Source organism: Scyliorhinus canicula, chromosome 4 (genome assembly GCF_902713615.1).
Source record: "Scyliorhinus canicula chromosome 4, sScyCan1.1, whole genome shotgun sequence".
Lineage (NCBI taxonomy): Eukaryota > Metazoa > Chordata > Chondrichthyes > Carcharhiniformes > Scyliorhinidae > Scyliorhinus > Scyliorhinus canicula.
The window spans coordinates 165,384,267-165,397,035 of NC_052149.1; positions in this window are offsets into that span (position 1 = coordinate 165,384,267).

Here is a 12,769-nt window from a genome sequence, read left to right on the forward strand (position 1 = left end):
ACCTCCTTTACTAAATGGCCTCCAAAACCTCTCTTGGTAAATAGGACCACCTCTTTCACTCTGCAATTAGGTTTGTGGCTGGTACCCATTTTCACACTAATCATTGTGATCTGTACTTTGATTAACTGGCCCTCATTGCACACAAGGCAACAACCCCACTCGCTTTTGTTAATTTATTGAACCTCGCTAGGGAAAATACCTGCCTCTTTTGAAAAGTTTGTTACATTTTACAATTGTTTCTTATAATCCGAGGTTCTGTGACTTGATCAAATTGCTCGCCAAAAGTGAGCAGAGTACTCAAGTCTTAATTAATTTCACTTTGTGGCTGTCAATAATCGGACCGAGGTACAACTAAAGCTGAAGCTAACTAACCTGATTACTGTAGTGTCTTTTGCTGAAGGGTATGGGGCTGTCAACTGATAGGTGCTAAACTGTTCTTTCCCTGCTAATTTGCATTTTGTTTTTAGTATGTGATATCTATGATTGCATTGCTGTGTAATTTCTGTTGCTGCAGCATGCCTCTTGACCAAGGCCTTATTGTAAAATGATTGGGCAGCACCATAGCAGTGGTTAGCACTGTTGCTTTACAGCACCAAGGACCCAGGTTTGATTCCCGCGTGGGTAACTGTGTGGCGTCTGCACGCTCTCCGTGTCTGCGCGGGTTTCCTCCGGATGCTCTGGTTTCCTCCTACATGTCCCAAAAGACGTGCTGTTAGGTGAATTGGACATACTGAATTCTCCCTCGGTGTACCCGAGCAGGCGGCAGAGTGTGGCGACGAGGGGATTTTCACAATAACTTCATTGCATTGTTAATGTAAGCCTACTTGTGACAATAATAAAGACTATTAATTGACTTGCCTGGTTAAATAAAAATAAACAAATTTTCCATTCTGATGTGTAGCACAATACCAACCCTTGTTCACTGGGGTGGAAGAGAGCATGCCAGGAATAGCACCATAGAATTTCTACAGTTCAGGAGACCATTCGATGGAACGAGTCTGCACCAACCCAAAGAACAAAAAAAAGTACAGCACAGGAACAGGCCCTTTGGCCCTTCAAGCCTGCGCCGACCATGCTGCCCTAAACTAAAATCTTCTACACTTCATGGGTCCGTAGCCCTCTATTCCCATCCTAGTCATGTATTTGTCAAGATGCCCCTTAGAAGTCACTATTGTCCTTGCTTCCACCACCTCCTCTGGCAGCGAGTTCCAGGCACCCACTACCCTCTGTGTAAAAGAAAAACTTGCCTCGTACATCACCTCTAAACCTTGCCCCTCGTACCTAAACCTAAGCGCCTTAGTAATTAACCCCTCTACCCTGGGAAAAAGTCTCTGACTATCCACTCTGTCTATACCCCTCATAATCTTGTAGACCTCTATCAGGTTGCTCCTCAACCTCCGTCGTTCCAGTGAGAACAAACTGAGTTTATTCAACTGCTCCTCATAGCTAATGCCCTCCATACCAGGCAACATCCTGGTAAATCTCTTCTGCACCCTCTCCAAAGCCTCCATATCCTTCTGGTTACGTGGCCACCAGAATTGAACACTATACTCCAAGTATAGCCTAAAAGGTTCTATACAGCTGCAACATGACTTGTCAATTTTTAAATACTCAACCCGTTTATTTTTATACTGGACCCGCTGAAAGAACATCCTACCTCACACACCCCCCCCCCCCCCCCCACTCTATCCCCACCTAACCTATATATATTTGGACTGTGGTAGAAAACCAGAGCATCCGAGGAAATGCATGCAGACACGGGGGGAAAGTGCAAACTTCAATGTCACCCAAGGCTGGAATTGAACCCAGGTTCCTGGCACTGTGAGGTAGCAGTGCTAGACTGGGCTGCCCCAAAACCACTTCCGGTAGAGGTGGAATATGAACCCTCACCCCTGCAGACACTAGACTTATTATATTGCCTTAGTATAGTTGAGCATTCTACCATCAGGCAGATCTTAAAAATGTTCCAATCTGGTGAAGTACCATCCTAGGATGAGACCACATGCATGCTAAGCAAAGGAAACAGCATGCTGTAGGTAGAACTAGGCAATTCCCACAATCAATGGATGAAAGCTCTGCAGTCCTGCCATATCCAGTCATAATTAAAGAACTCACAAGAGGAGACGGCTCGATGACGTTGTCTGAACTGAGCATGAAAGTGCAAAAAGTCAAGGCTGAAGTGTTCGCAAGTATCTTCGATCAGAGGTCCTGAGTTTATAATAATAATAATAATAATCTTTATTGTCACAAATAAGCTTACATTAACACTGCAATGATTTTACTGTGAAAAGCCCCTAGTCGCCACATTCCAGCACCTGTTCGGGTACACAGAGGGAGAATTCAGAATGTCCAAATTACCTAACAGGACGTCTTTCGGGACTTGTAGGAGGAAGCCGGAGCACCCGGAGGAAACCCACACAGACATGGAGAGAACAGGCAGACTCCACACAGTGACCCTAGCCAGGAATCGAACCCGGGATCCTGGAGCTGTGAAGCAACAGTGCTACCCACTGTGCTGCCCATGATCCATCTAAACCTTCTCCTGAGATCCCCAGCATCACAGATGTGAATCTTCCAATAATTCGATTAATTATTCAGAACAGTTTGCTCGGACTTCTCAGCTCTAGATCTCATTACAACCATGGTCCAAACATGGACTAGTGCTAAATTCCAGGAGGTGGCGAGTGACTGCCCTGGACATCAAGGTAACATCTGACCAAATATGACATCAAGAAGTTCCAGCACTTCCCAGATAATGAAGCACTCCATGCGCAGCAAGACCTTGATTATATTCATGCTTGTGCTGATAAGTAGCAAATAACTTGTCATATAACACTTTCCAATCCCACAACCTCGAGGGGAAACACAAGAACCACATCAGGACACCATCACCTGCAAGTTCCCTATCCAGTCACACACCATCCTGACTTGAACCTAGTACCATTCCTTGTCATTGGGTAGAAGACCTGAAACTCCCTAACAGAATTGTGGGTGTCCTTATACCATTCTGACTGCAATAGAGCACTATCTTCTGATGGGCAATTGGAGATGGGCAACAAATGCTGGCCCGAGTAACACTTTTGTCACATCTTGACAAATAAAGAACAAAGTCTTTAAACTTACTCTCCAACGTCCCAGCCAATTAGAGATCCATATTACATTACCTCCACCAATTCTAAGCATTCTCATTTTTACTAATAATCTCTTGTGTGAAATCTTATCAGATGTCTTCTGAAAGTCCTTATGGACAACATACATAAAATTTCCTCTCTGCTACATTAGAGACCTCCTTAAGAAATACGTCAGACATGACCTACCATTTACAAATCCATCCTGTCTGGTCAACTGCTGTCAAACATGTACAGCTCTTCCGTAAACTGGATAAAACAGCATCACAGTGAATGGGGGCAGGGTCAGAGCTGAGAAGCACGGGTTTTTTTTCCCCGTGCGAGAGCAGGAGGGGGAAGAGGAGGGTCTGCTGATGGGCATGGGGGAGGAGAAGTAGCCCCACGTTGGAAGGGGTCAGAGGTGTGGCAGGAGTCGCCGGGGTCAGCAGAAGTTAGCTGGCTCACGGGAGTGCTATGGAGAGAGTAACGCAGCTGGGAGGGGTCCTAACCTGGGGGCGGGGGGGGGGGGGGGGGGGGGGGGGGACCGGGTTGCTGCTGAAATGGCCAGGAAGGAGCTGGAGTATGCAGGGGGGGCCGGGGGGGGGGTTTGCCGCCGTGGGGAACGGGCCGAGTGGGGGGCGTTGGCCTGGGGCAGGCAGGTGATGGGTTATGGCTAGTTGGCGGGGGGGGGGGGGGGGGGGGGGGGGGGGGCAGGGAGCCCTCTGATCCGGCTGATAACTTGGAATGTGAGGGGGCTGAATGGGCCGGTCAAACGGGCCCGGGTGTTTACGCACCTGAAGGCAGACGTGGCTGTGCTCCAGGAGACGCACCTGAAGGTGGCGACCAGGTTAGAGTGAGGAAGGGATGGGTAGGCCAAGTGTTTCATTCAGGGCTGGATGCAAAAAAAATCGGGGGGGGGGGGGGGGGGTGGCGATCCTGGTGGGAAAAAGGGTGTCGTTTGAGGCGTCAAAGGAGGTAGCTGACAGTGGTGGGAAGTATGTGATGGTGAGCAGATAGCTGCAGGGGGAGCGGGTGGTGCTGGTGAATGTCTATGCCCCGAACTGGGACGATACGGGTTTTATGCGGCACATGTTGGGCCACATTCCGGATCTGGAGATGGGGGGCCTGATATTGGGGGGGGGGGGGGGTGGACTTTAATACAGTGCTGGATCCCCCATTGGATCGATCCATTTCCAGGACGGGCAGGAGGCCCGCGGTGGTTAAGGTGTTGAGGGGGTTTATGGACCAGATGGGAGGGGTGGATCCTTGGAGGTTCGCGAGGCCGAGGGAGTATTCATTTTTCTCCCACGTGCATAAAGCCTATTCCTGGATCGATTTTTTTGTTCTGAGCAGGGTGCTAATTTCGAGGGTGGAGGATGCCGAGTATTCGGCCATAGTCATTTCGGATCATGCCCCGCACTGGGTGGACCTTGAGCTGGGGGAGGAGAGGGACCAGCACGTGCTCTGGGGCCTGGAGGTGGGGCTGCTGGCGGATGAGGAGGTGGGCAGGCAGGTTCGGGGGTGTATCAAGAGGTACTTAGACGTCAATGATAATGGGGAGGTCCGAGTGAGGACGGTTTGGGAGACATTGAAGGCGGTGATTAGAGGGGAGTTGATTGCCATCCGAGCCCATAGAAAGAGAGGAGAGCAAAGAGAGAGGGAGGTTGGTGGGGGAGATAGTGAGGGTGGATAGGAGATATGCGGATGCTCTGGAGGAGGGATTGCTGGGGGAGCAACGTAACCTTCAGGCCATGTTCGACTTACTGACCACCAGAAAGGCGGAAGCTCAGTGGAGGAAGGCACAGGGTGCGGTGTACGAATATGGGGAGAAGGCCTTTGCCCCCGACTATGTCACGGGCGCTGATTTCCTTGATCCTTAAGCGGAACAAGGACCCCTGCAGTGTGGATCATATAGGCCGATCTCACTGTTACATGTGGATGCCAAGCTGTTGGCGAAGATCTTGGCCACAAGGATAGAGGACTGTGTGCCGGGGGTCATTCATGAGGACCAGACGGAGTTTGTGAAGGGAAGGCAGCTGAACACCAATATACGTAGGCTTCTGAATGTTATAATGATGCCGGCGGTAGAAGGGGAGGTGGAGATAGTGGTGGCATTAGACGCGGAGAAGGCCTTAGATAGGGTTGAGTGGGAGGTGCTGGAAAGGTTTGGGTTCGGGGAGGGGTTTGTCAGTTGGGTGAGGCTGTTATATGAGGCCCCGATGGCGAGTGTAGCCACGAATAGGAGGAGATCGGAGTACTTTCGGTTGCACCGGGGGACGAGACAGGGGTGTCCCCTGTCCCCCTTGCTCTTTGCGTTGGCAATTGAGCCCCTGGCCATGGCGTTGAGGGAGTCGGGGAATTGGAGGGGTCTGGTGCGGGGTGGGGAGGAGCACAGAGTGTCACTTTACGCAGATGACTTGTTGCTATATGTGGCGGACCCAGTGGGGGGAATGCCGGAGGTGATGAAGATTCTCAGGCAATTTGGGGGCTTTTCAGGGTACAAGCTCAACCTGGGTAAGAGTGAGTTGTTCGTCGTGCACCCGGGGGATCAGGAGGAGGGGATTGGTAGACTCCCACTGAAAAGGGCAGGGAGGAGCTTTAGGTACCTGGGAGTCCAGGTGGCTAGGAGCTGGGGGGCCCTACACGAACTTAACCTCACAAGGATGGAGGAGCAAATGGAGGAAGAGTTTAAAAGATGGGACATGTTGCCGCTGGCGGGCAGGGTGCAATCAGTCAAGATGACGGTGCTCCCGAGGTTTTTGTTCCTGTTCCAGTGCCTCCCCATCCTTATCCCGAAGGCCTTTTTTAGGAGGGTCAACAGGAGTATTATGGGAGTTGTATGGGCGCATGGGACTCCGAGGGGGAGAAGGGTGTTTTTGGAGCGGGGCAGGGATATGGGGGGGGGGGGGGGGGGCTAGCACTGCCCAACCTTTGTGGGTACTATTGGGCTGCCAACGCAGCGATGGTGCGTCAGTGGGTAATGGACGGGGAAGGGGCAGCATGGAAGAGGATGGAAATAGCGTCCTGTGTGGACACGAGCCTGGAGGCGCTGGTAACGCCGCTGTTGCCGCTCCCTCCAACAAGGTATACCACGAGCCCAGTGGTGGCGGCTACCCTCAAAATTTGGGGGCAATGGAGACGGCATGGGGGGAGGTGAGAGGCTCGACGGAGTCCCCGATACAGGGGAACCACCGGTTTGTTCCAGGAAGCATTGATGGCGGGTTTCTTAGCTGGCACAGGGTAGGTATTAGGAGGTTGAGGGACCCGTTTGTAGATGGGAGGTTTGCGAGCCTGGGTGAGTTAGAGGGGAAGTTTGGGCTCCCCCCAGGGAACATGTTTAAGTACATGCAGGTTAGGGCGTTTGCCAAGCGGCAAGTGGAGGGGTTCCCTCTGTTGCCCCCACGTGGGGTACAGGACAGGGTGCTCTCGGGGGTGTGGGTTGCAGGATTTCAGACGTGTACCATGTAATGCAGGAGGTAGATGAGGCCTCGGTGGAGGAGCTGAAGGATAAATGGGAAGAGGAGCTGGGTGAGGAGATTGAGGAGGGGATGTGGGCGGATGCCCTGGAAAGGGTGAATTCCTCTTCTTGTGCGAGGCTTAGCCTCATACAGTTCAAGGTGCTACATAGGGCTCACATGACCGGGACGAAGATGAGCAGGTTCTTCGGGGGCGAAGACAGGTGTGCTAGGTGCTCGGGGAGCCCAGCGAACCATGCCCATATGTTCTGGGCATGCCCAGCGCTGGGGGTATTTTGGAAGGGGGTAGCAAACACGGTGTCGAGGGTGGTAGGATCCAGGGTCGAGCCAGGCTGGGGGCTCGCGATATTTGGGGTAGCAGTGGAGCCGGGAGTGCAGGAGGCGAAAGAGGCTGGTGTTCTGGCCTTTGCGTCAAGTAGCCCGGCGGAGGATTTTGCTGCAGTGGAAGGATGCGAGGCCCCCAAGCATGGAGGCCTGGATCAATGATATGGCGGGGTTCATCAAATTGGAGAGGGTGAAATGTGCCGAGGGGATCAGTACAGGGTTTGTTTTAGGCGGTGGCAGCCTTTCCTTGACTTCCTGGCAGAACGGTAGGAAAATAGGCCGGCAGCAGCAGCAGCAAGCCGGTGGGGGTGGGGTGGGGAGGGGAGTTGTTTCGGTGGAGGGGAGAACTGCGTTAATGTGTTTGTTGAATGTGCCGGTTGCTAATCTATTTCTTCTTTTTGTAGTTACGGGGGGAGGGGTTTGGTTTTTGGGGGGGGGGGGGGGGGGTTGTGTTTTTTTTTGTTGTTAATACTGTTTTCTTGTTGATATTTTCTGTTTTTGATATTTTGTGAAAATCCCAATAAAAATTTTTTTTTTTTAAAAACCATCACAGTACAGTAGTCCCCCGTTATAGCGCGCCCCGCAATACCGCGGTTCGCGATATACGGCGGGGGGGTTTATGGACCCCAACTTACTTGACTCATTTTAAACTCTTTTTGAAACAGCACCTTTTTGAGCCGCAATGATTAGACCGATTAGCAGCGATGATTACCCGCGATGATTAGACCGATTATTACCCGTGATGATTAGACCGATTAGCAGCGATGATCACTGTCTTGTACTGTAGAACGATTAGCCGCGATGAGTAGCCGCGACCGATTAGCCCAGTTACACAGCCATAAAAGGGATACCTTTTCCAGTGCAGGTATCTTCGAGTTCGAGTTCAGTTGCTGTCGTTCAAAATGTTTAAGCGCAAGTCTTACTCAGTGAGGCAAAAGATACATTTGATAGACCGGCTTCGAAACGGGGAAACGAAGGCAAAATTATCCAGAGAGACTGGTGTACCAGAGTCAACCCTCCGTGGGTGGGTGAAAGAGGAGCCCAATTTAAGAGCATATGTTGGGACAGTTTCTCAGAGTGAAGGGCTTAGCAGGAAAAAGGCAAGGAACGCTAGTGACAGTAACTTAGAGAAGGCTGTGTTCACCTGGTTTGTCCAGGAACAGTCTGGTGGCACCCCCCTATCTGGACCTATCATCAGGACTCAGGCTGAGAAGTTCCATCACCAGCTCCACCCAGAGGACAGCAATTTCGTAGCCAGCAAGGGTTGGCTCCATCGGTTCCAGAAAAGACATGGGATAGGTGCAGTTACCATCAGTGGTGAACAGAGATCCGCCGACTCAGGAGCCGCAGCAGCCTTTCCCGACATCCTCAAGAACTACATGGTGCAAGAGGAGCTGACCCCAGAGCAACTCTACAATGCAGATGAGTCAGGGCTTTACTGGAAGATGCTGCCTGACAAGACCCTAGCTGTCAAGGATGATGCCCACAAGACTCTGGGGTACAAGCAAGCCAAGAACAGGCTCACCATCCTGTTTGCCAGCAATGCCACGGGAACACACAAGCTGAAGCCATTGATTGTGGGCAAATTCAAGTCTCCTAGATGCTTTCACCACATCAACATGGAGAACCTACCCATTACCTACCGGAACTCTGGCAAAGCCTGGATGACAGCTTTCTTATTTGAGGAGTGGTTCTTCAAGTTCTTCGTACCCAGTGTCAGGGACCACCTTAGAGCCCGCAACTTACCGCAGAAGGCCACACTCCTACTGGACAACTGCTCAGCCCACCCTCAGGGAGATGTTCTCAAGACCAGGGATGGGCAGATCCAAGTGCTCTATCTCCCAAAGAACACCACCAGCAAGATCCAGCCATGTGATGCTGGCATCATTCAGACCTTCAAGTCTGTGTACAAAAAGGAACTGATCCTGAAAATGATAGACTCTCCTCTCACTGTCCCAGATTACCTGAAAGCCATCACCATCAAGGATGCCTGTTATCTGGCAGGGAAGGCCTGGGGAGCTGTGACAGAGAAGACCATCGCCAACTGCTGGAACAAGGCCCTAGGAGCAGCACTCCCACGACCCCAACATTACCCGGATGAAGAGGATTCCGTAGGCTTTACTGAAGCAGAGATCAGGGCAGCTGAGGAGAGGCTAGAGGACCAACTGGATGAGAACCTCACACTCCAGGATTGGGTGGACAGGTGGGCAGCAGCAGAGGATGACATGGCACCCGCAGAAACATTCACAGAGGAGGAGATCATCGACCAGGTCACCCAAGAGGAGGCAGAAGAAGAAGAACCCCAGCCCACAGTGGCAAAGAGCCACTCGGATGCCATCACGCACCTGAAGTGGCTCATAGCATACACAGAGCAGCAAGACTTCGACCCGATATACATCCTGCACCTGAAGAACCTCCAGAGACAAGCACAAGTCAAGATGAGGAAGGGGATGTGCCAGAGGAAACTCTAAGACTTTTTTAAAATGATTTTAAAAATATGCGTGTAAGTACAATTTTAAGTATATTATTGTATGTATACTGTATATTATTGTATATATTTTAATACATTTAAAACTTGATTTAAGACTTGAACGAACTTTGCTGTTTCTTATTTAAAACGCCCTTCCATTCAGCAATGTTCAGCATAGTCAGCGATGTTTCCTCTCGTTCATTCATTTCGATATCCGCCATCTTGGATATCCGCAGCTCGGTTACAACGCGGGTGGCTGTCTTGGACCCGAACACCCGCGTTATAACGGGGGACTACTGTATCTGGTTCACCATTCAGCTGCATTGAACGTAGAACATAGAACATCCAGTGCAGGAGGCCAGTCGGCCCATCGAGTCTGCACCGACCCACTTAAGCCCTCACCCACCCTATCCTGGTAACCCACTAACCCCTCCTAACCTTTTTTGGTCACTAAGGGCAATTTAGCATGGCCAATCCACCGAACCTGCACATGTTTGGACGCGAGAGGAAACTGGAGCACCCGGAGGAAACACACGCAGAGAAAGTGCAGACTCTGCAGTGACCCAGCAGGGAATCGAACCTGGGACCCTGGCACTGTGAAGCCACAGTGCTAATCACTTGTGCTACCGTGCTTCCCATAAAGCAGTGACGTTCCTCTTCTGATTGCATCAATATGGAGTAAACTTGCCACAAATAGGTCTTAACCACAACAGACCAAGTACCTTTTAGCAATGTGGTAGACTAGCAAACCGTCTCTCTAGCGTGAAAATTATCTTTTACAAGCAAGTCTCTTTCATTCAGATTGTAATTGTTTTTGGTAGTTTAAAAAAAATCCCAATTTTTCTTACTTTGTGCCTTCTACTTATTGTGTCTCTTATTCAATGCTCCTTTCCCTCTCGTATTTTGCCTTCTTTTGACATTTGAATTCACTATTTTCACACTGTGTTCTAGACTTCGCACTGCACATTAATGATTTGTTAACCTGATTTATTAAGGACACAGTTCTTTGCTCTGTTCACACAAGTTCCCGTACCAGCCTCCCCGGACAGGTGCCGGAATGTGGCGACTAGGGGCTTTTCACAGTAACTTCATTGAAGCCTACTTGTGACAATAAGCGATTTTCATTTCATTTTCAAGTCCCAGATGGCTTTTAGAGGGTGTTACATCTTTCAGACGTCCCATTCAAAGCAACTTACCATGCAATACCCAGTCACTCAAAATGCCACCCAATACTTTTCCAACTCTGACAGAACTATTCCAAATGACGGACAGAACTATAAAAACTAGCCATGACAAAAATAAATTAATATAAATTGCACAAATTTAAAGATAATGCTGCATTCAAATTCCAAACTTTTCCAACGTTTTTACTCACTTACATTTCATCGCAATAAACTAATAATGGAGCAGCAAACATCCCCACATTTTTTTTTTTTTTTTAAAAAGAGAACTCGCATAAATATTGCCCAAAATTAATCTACCTAAGCAAACATGCTACCCACTTCTATCAAATATAAAAGCTATGATATCAATTTTTATGCCTTAGTTCTCACCTTAAAAGGATTAAGGAAATGGCTTGAACAATTGGAAAGACATTGCCTTGAAATTGCAACATCACCCTTGTACACATTGAACAGGAAAGACACATTGCAATTTTTAACAAATGCATGATCAAACATTCCAGTATAACTTTTAAAATAAAAAAACCTTATAAAAGTACCAAAATATTTTTTTTTTTTAAATTAACTTGTTGGAATCCAATAAATGATTATTCTGTCAACAAATTGAGTATTCAAACCTGTAATTCAAGCAAAACAACATTCAGTTGCTTTGAATTTAATACAATAACATTCAAACACGTTCCATTCTGGAGTTTAGTTACTTTATTATAATCTCTGCAAAACAATATGAAATTCAGACTGTGATTACAAGAAGCTATAGTATCAACACCTGGCTGGTACATTGCAATAAGAAAACTGTTAAAGGGGCACAATCACTAAAACACAACACAACCTCGTTCATAAAAATCTGTTTCACCATTTTCTGTACAGTCAGCAAATGCACATGAATTAAAACCCCTTCACTAGCATAAACCTACACAGAAGTTTAAACGAAATGCTTCCAGGTTGTCATTGGCAAACATATATAGCATCACTGGTAACTAGTTGCCAACCTTCTAAAAACTCTCCCTTAAAATCTCCCATTTCCTAGTCACAAACGATGAGTAAGAAACCCACTTCTATGAGTCTGCTTATATTATTCTTGAGCCACGTATTCAAAACTCAGAATAATTTGTGCTCCAACTTTCCATCCCTTGTGGACATGTCCCTGACCTCTGGCTGATTTAAGTCGATGTTCTACCACTTGATGGCACAGTACATCGGTATAAACATACTATCTTTAACCACGTTTTTTTAATGAGTACAAAATCAATTGGAATACAAGGCTCTGCCATGTATCTGCATCAATCCCATTCATACAGTACAAGCTACAAACAGACTAAGACATTGAAGAATTTTCTTTTGTTACACTTGTGTTTCTATGTATCCATGAATAATCATTTGAAAGTGGTAATCACTATCAGTAACCAAGACTATTCACAATAGTTACTGACAATTTGGAGTGATGGTCCTTTCGCCAGAAATTATCTGCATTTTGTTAATATTTAGTAAAACAATAAGCAGCAGTGAATTCTGGATTGCCCAAAAGGAACTATTCCATACACTAACGATAATAGAGAGTTAATGTACATGTGCTGGAAAGTCTCTTGTGCTGTGGACAGTTTAATCAACTGGAAGAAAGTTAATGTGCAATGAAAAAGAGGAAGATGCTTAGACTGTTTCCATCTAAAATAAAAAACTACCAATATTGTATTTATCAGAAATGATTAACAGGCACATTTATTGACTCAGAGATTGGGCACTGATAATACTTTTAGCCAATATATTTTTGCGGTGAGAGTAGGCATTGGCATTCCACTAAAACACAAAACAAACCACGCAGTGAAGTACAGTACAGCATTTTGTACAGTACTTAAAAGAGCAATACTGTGAAATTGTTGGCTCAAAATGTGCTCCCTTCTGTTAAATCATGAATACAAGAAATGTGCTTTTATTTCAATGCGATGTAAAATTGTTGCTTGGTGTAATTACTTATCATAACCTCTTTGAATAAGTGCAAGTGTCAAACACACCTATTTAAAGCAGAAATAGGATAGAATCTCCTACATGGAAAAATATTTGGGTAAAATTATACCGTACATGCTATTATTAAAATGTATGCAAATTCATACAAATTCTAAGTACAACACAGGCCCACACAAAAGAGTTTTCATTGAGATACAACTGGAGTAAACAGCGAACATATCCAAATATTGAATTGAAGTTATTTTC